Source organism: Bison bison, unplaced genomic scaffold, assembly GCF_000754665.1.
Source record: "Bison bison bison isolate TAMUID 2011002044 unplaced genomic scaffold, Bison_UMD1.0 scf7180017864066, whole genome shotgun sequence".
Taxonomy (NCBI): Eukaryota; Metazoa; Chordata; class Mammalia; order Artiodactyla; family Bovidae; genus Bison; species Bison bison.
Window position 1 is genome coordinate 5701494 of NW_011494638.1, and position 5914 is coordinate 5707407.

At 47.8% G+C, this 5914-nt stretch overlaps 1 protein-coding gene across 3 annotated transcripts in view; it reads left to right on the forward strand.

Moving 5' to 3' along the window:
* MYZAP (myocardial zonula adherens protein) overlaps positions 1-5914 on the forward strand; it is a 124914-nt gene that overhangs the window by 27450 nt on the left and 91550 nt on the right. The window lies entirely within an intron of this gene.

The following is a 5914-nucleotide window of genomic DNA, read 5'->3' on the forward strand; positions in this document are numbered from 1 at the left end:
CTCTGTGGCTGGAGCCAGAGGCCCAGCTCTTGGGGTGGGGGTGCTGCCTGGAGAAGAATGGCCCCAAAGCAGCTCTGGCAAGGGCACCCGGCTGCAGGGAGGAGGAGCCGAGCAGGCCTTTTTGTGCCAGCTGCTGTGCTAAGTGCTGGGCTGCAGAGATAAGTCTGACCTTGGCCTTGCCTTGAGGAGCTGACAGATTTTCAGGTGAGACAGACATATAAATAAACCAAGCTGATGTGATAGTTCAAGTGTTAGGATCCTGAAGTGTAAGCAGGGCTCTGGGAACATGGAGAATCGGGCTGTATCAAAGGACCCAGAAGCCTGTTTGAAAGGGCTCTCGCCGCTAAAAATGGAAACATTTCAAAATCAAAAGAATTAATGACAATGATGAATTAGGATACATTGAATAATTTAAAAAAACCCTCATGGGTATATAGTAATAGATTATAAAAGGGAAAGCTCTTTTTTTTTTTTAATATAACATTAGCTGATAAATTTAGCTAATTTCTTGTTTTGTAACCCCCATGCCAGGTCATCAATGAATGTAAAAACTAGTCGGTGAAAGATTACCTGGAGCAGTATATTGATGTGGGCTCAGAGTATGACCTCACTGATCACTTACGGGCTCTAGAGGCACAGTGCCACAGTATGGCAGCCAGTGGTTCTACCAGGCGATGCCATTCGGCTTTACCAGGACTGGGCAGCCTGGTATTCTGTGACTTCTGGTATGATGCAGTTAAGAAGTAAATAATGTTACCTGTAATATTCATGCCAAACTTGTGTAACTGAATCTAGTAATAAGGAGACAGAAAAATCCAAAATGTGGGATTGTCTATAAAAAAATTAGACTCCCTTAATAAATTTAATGTTATTAAAAAAAAAAGAATCTATTGGAGATAAAAGAGATGAGAGAGACTTAACATTATTATAAAGCATTAAATGTTGATTAAATCCTGGGTCCAATATATATATATATATATATATATGTAAGATACATATACATATATGTATCTTTTAATACAATATCAAGTTGTACAATTTTGAATATAAACTCATATATTACATATCATTAAAAAATGGTACTTTTCTTACTCATGATAATGGTACGTTGGTGATATATCTTAACTGTTCTTTTGGCTTCTCTGTATCTTTGAAGATTTTCCAAAGAAAAAGTTTAGAGGTAAAAGCTTATAGGCAGAGAGAGTGGAAGTGGTCAGGCTTTGGCTGCTGAACCCTGGCTGATGACCAGGGGCCTGTGTTGCTGGAGGTGTGGGTCCCCTCTGCCCTCACTGATCCCCTCTCTGCCCATCCTTTCAGAGCTGATAGATTGATCAGAGGAGTGGCCCTAGGCTGTGTCCAGAGGCTCATGGGCAGCTTAGCACATGGGGAGTCAGAATGACTACTTGCTGGAGAAGAGGCCCAGGCTGGGGCAAGTGACAGGACAAGGGCCCCGAATGCATGGTAGAGGCAGTGGGGAATTGGGTCTGTTGGAGTTAGCTCTGAGCTGCATACCTGGGGAGATGTTTCTGAGGGGCTTCTGCATGCTAACACTGGGGCGGTGGGTTCTGTGAGGCACCGGAGGGCATGCCACTGCTCAAGAAGAGTCAAGTATTACCTAAGAAAATGCCAATCTGTTCTATGTCACAGGCATGTTGGTCTTCACGTTGTATCCCGATTTGTCTGTTGACCTTGAACAGTGCTTTTCAAGCTTTTAAAAACAGTTAGACCCTCTTATTAAAAAAAAAAAGTCAAAATGTCATCCTGAAGCCTCATGTAATCCAGGTGAAAGTGGTGCTGATGGGGGCCAGAGTCCTCCCAGTTTCCCTGCACTCCAGGACCCTCCTGCCCAAGAACTCCTGGAGCACAGGGCAGAAGCTCCAGGGCGAGACTGTGCCAGGATGCTAGACTCGGCAGACCAGGTGTGCAGCCTGCGTGCCAATCTCTGATGCATTGGTGACTCACTGCAGAAAAACTGGGGTAGAGAGGAGGAGGGTGGGGCCGGCTCTTACCCCAGAACCGAAGTCCTTGTGTGGTGGCAGCACGTGAAGGTCCTGGTGGTAACTCTGAGGCTGCTCTGGGTGATTCTGTCACTGTGTCCTGGCCAGGTGCCTGGTCTTGAGTCACTGGGAGCCAGAGGTGAGCACCAGCGAGGAGGCCCTGGGGCTGCTAGCCCCCCTGATGTCCTTCCGTGTGGCTGCTCCTCTCTGTGATATCGTACGTAGCCCATAGAATTGCAGGAAACTAAGAACACTGGTGAGGTGACTTCTTCCTTTGGTTCCTCTGTCTGTGGTGTGACAGTTGGGGGACTGAAGCTTGCTCAGATAAAGAAGCTGTAAATGGCCTGATGCGATGCTGATAAAGCGAAACTCCTCAGAGGATTTCCAGGGCCCTGTTAGACCGGCAGCCCACTGAAGGCAGAGCTGGATCTTGTTCTTTTTCACAGTCAGGGAAGATGCATAGCGTTTTTGTTTTTTTTTTTTTGGCTCTGCTGGGTCTTCGTTGCTGTGCAGGCTTTTCTCTGTGGCAAGTGGGGGCTACTCTCTAGTTGCAGTGTGCAGGCTTCTCATCACAGTGGCTTCTCTTGTTGGGGAGCATGGGTTCTAGAGCCTTTGGGCTTCAGTAGCTGCAGCACGTGGGCTCTAGAGCACAGGCTCAGTAGTTGTGGCACATGGGCTTAGTTGTCTTGCGGCTTGTGGAATCTTCCTGGATCAGGTATCGAATCCACATCTTCTGCATTGACAGGTGGATTCTTTACCGCTGAACCACCAGGTAAGCCCTGCATAATGTCTTCTGGGGACCTGAGGAAGCTATGGGGCAGCTGGCGGCACATAAGCACCACTGCTAGCTGGGCCATTCTGTCTACTGGCCCCAAATCATTAGGGAGAGGAATTACTCACGGGGCAGTGGTGGAAGGGTGTGGCAGGTGGTTGAGGTTGCCCAGCTTCATGATGGGCTGTTTAGAGGCTTCTGGAGGCAATGACAACAGAGGCGGCGTCTTTCTCTGGAGTCATGGGTTCCTCAGGCGGGTGTGGAAGGCTTCCTGCTCCCAAGGCAGATGCTGGGGCGCCTGTTCCTCTTAATCTTTCTCTAATGGGACATCCCACCTGCCCCAAACCTGCTTTCCCCAGTCCACCAGATGACTCCCAGACACTTTGTTCCTCTGCTACTAGTTTCCTCATCTTTCAAGTAGGCACATGAAAGCCTGGTTGCAAAGAGTAACTGAGTTGGAGTATGCAAAGGTCCCCCAACCGCGTCTGGCCTGTAATACTGATTAGAGAAAAGTGAAAAGTCAAAGTCACTCAGTCATGTCCAACTCTTTGTGACCCCATGGACTATAGCCCAGTAGGCTCCTCTGTCCATGGGATTCTCCAGGCAAGAGTACTGAAGTGGGTTGCAATTCCTTTCTCCAGGGAATCTTCCCTACCCAGGGATCAAACCCATGTCTCCCTCATAGCAGGTGGATTCTTTACTGTCTGAGCCACAAGGGAAGCCCACTGACTAGAGAGGCGATGGTTAAATGTCAAATGCTTCCCCTTGACTGTCAAACCCAGTGGCCCTGGTTCTTCACTTTTCTCCCCTGTCCCCGGGAGAAGTCATTCTCCTTTCTGAAATTGCCCATCCTGCTTCTCCTCCTTCTTGGGCTGTGCCTGCTGCATCTTTTCGGATAGTATGTCCTCCTCTGAGCATCCCTCTGCCAATACTCCTGGGCCTGGCCTCCTCTCTCTGCACAGACCTTACCTCAGAGAACTCCTCTTTGGTGATGATACCACCTCCTACGTCAACCTTGCTCTCCCAAGCCCTGTCCTACTGGTGGCCATGCTGGCGTTCAGTGTTCTTTACATGGTGTTTATTTTATGTACAGATATTTTATTGCTGTTTTACCATTATTTTTGTATTTAAAAATATGAAATCCAGTCTATGGCCATACCACCCAAACGTGCCTGATCTTGTCTAAAAGTATGAAATTTGGATCATTTGTGTGCACAGATATGGGTGGCTCAGTGATAAAGAATCTGCCTGAGTGTAGGAGATGTGGATTCGATCCCTGAGTCAGGAAGATCCCCTGTAGTAGGAAATGGCAACTCCAGTATTCTTGCCTGGGAAATCCCACTGACAGAAGAGGCTGGTGGGCTGCAGTCTATAGGGTCCAAAGAATCGGATAAGACTGAGCACCCATACACATCCCGTTTTATAGTTGAGGAAACTGAAGCACAAAGAGATTAAGTAACTTGCCTGAAGTGATGCAGCCCTAATCTGTGGGGTCTCAAGGAGTCAGGCACAACTAAATGCGCACACAGATAAGCAGGAAGTACTCAGCTTGGTTGGAACACAGGTAACGCACTTAGACAATGTTCTGACCCTGTGAGAACAAAGCGCCCCACGCATCTTAATGCCTGTTTCCTGATGGCCAGTGAGAACAAGCGTCTTCTCTATTATTTGTTCCTCATGTGTGTCCCCTTCAGAGCCATGTACTTTGAGGGGACTGATGGCGTCATCTTGGAAATGAGGCAGAGATGTTAAGGGCACCACAAGGAGGGTGTGTGGGTTCGAGGGGAGGGAAGGGAGAAGCAGTTCTCTGCACCCAGCTCCCTGTACGTCTGGGAGTCTGACACCCTCTTCCCTTCTCTCCTCCTTCTCTTTCGAGTCCAAAAGAAAATTATCTTTTCCAGGATAATTCACTTTTACTAGAACCTTCTTCCTCAAATAACCTACCTGATTAAGTCCTGCTTTTGGCTCTCTGACATAAAATGGCAAATGATGACAAAGGGTAGAAGATGATGAGTTGATGCCTTTCCTTTTATTTCAATATTTATGTGTTTACCTGGCTGCACCAGGTCAATAGTTGCAGGATCTTCAGTCTTCACTCTTTAGTTGCAACATGTGGGCTCTTAGTTACAGCATGTGGGATCAAACCCAGGCCCCCTGCATTGGGAGCACAGAGTCTTAGCCACTGGACCACCAGGGAAGTCCCTTCTCCTTTGAAGTAAAATAGCTATATTTGGTTATTATAAGAAAATAAATGTCAAAATATCAGTAGTGTGCATTGGTTTGCTTGTTGGTTCCATTGTTGCACTGCTGGTTGGACTGCAGGACTCAGAGCCCGCAGCCAGTTCCTCCTGCGTGACCACCCAGCCCATCTAAAATCCACTTAGTACTAACTCTTCCTTTTTTCTGGTTGGTCTGCCCTCACCAGACAGGTTTACTTATCATCTCGCAAACCCATGACATCTGCTTCCTTCTCAGAATCCTTGCTAAGTCTCTAGCCTGTGCCTGGAGGCTCTCCGCAGCCGTCTCTCAGTTTATCCAAGTCTCCTCATCCTCAAAGGCCCCACCAAAGGCCTGCCTCCCTGAGATCCTCCTGCCTGCCTGTGCTTGGGTGATTATTCCCTCTCTTGAGCATCAGGACACCCAGGCAGCCCTCTCCCTTAGCACCTAGCCATCTGGTGCTAAGTACTTCACATATGTACACATACATATTCTTGCCACGTCTGGATACAACATGTACATATGTGTGTGTGTGTGTGTATGTTGTTTTCTCAGTCATGTCCAACTCTTTGTGATTCCCATGGACTATAGCCCTCCAGGCTCCTCTATACATGGGATTTCCCAGGCAAGGATACTGGAGTGGGTAGCCATTCCCTTCTCCAGGGGATCTTCCCAACCCAGGGATTGAACCCAGGTCTCCTGCATTGCAGGCAGATCCCTTCCCATCTGAGTCACCAGGAAAGCCCTATGTACATATATACACACGCATAAAATGTGTAGTCTTTTAATTTTGTCTCCCAGACCCTAGATCTCTGCCTTGCATGTAGTTGGTGCTTAGTGAGTGACTGGACTGTGGTGATTCAATTTTGTATTAGTTTCCTTGGCCTGCTGTAAAATGTACCACAAACTGGGGGGGGGGGGGGGGGGG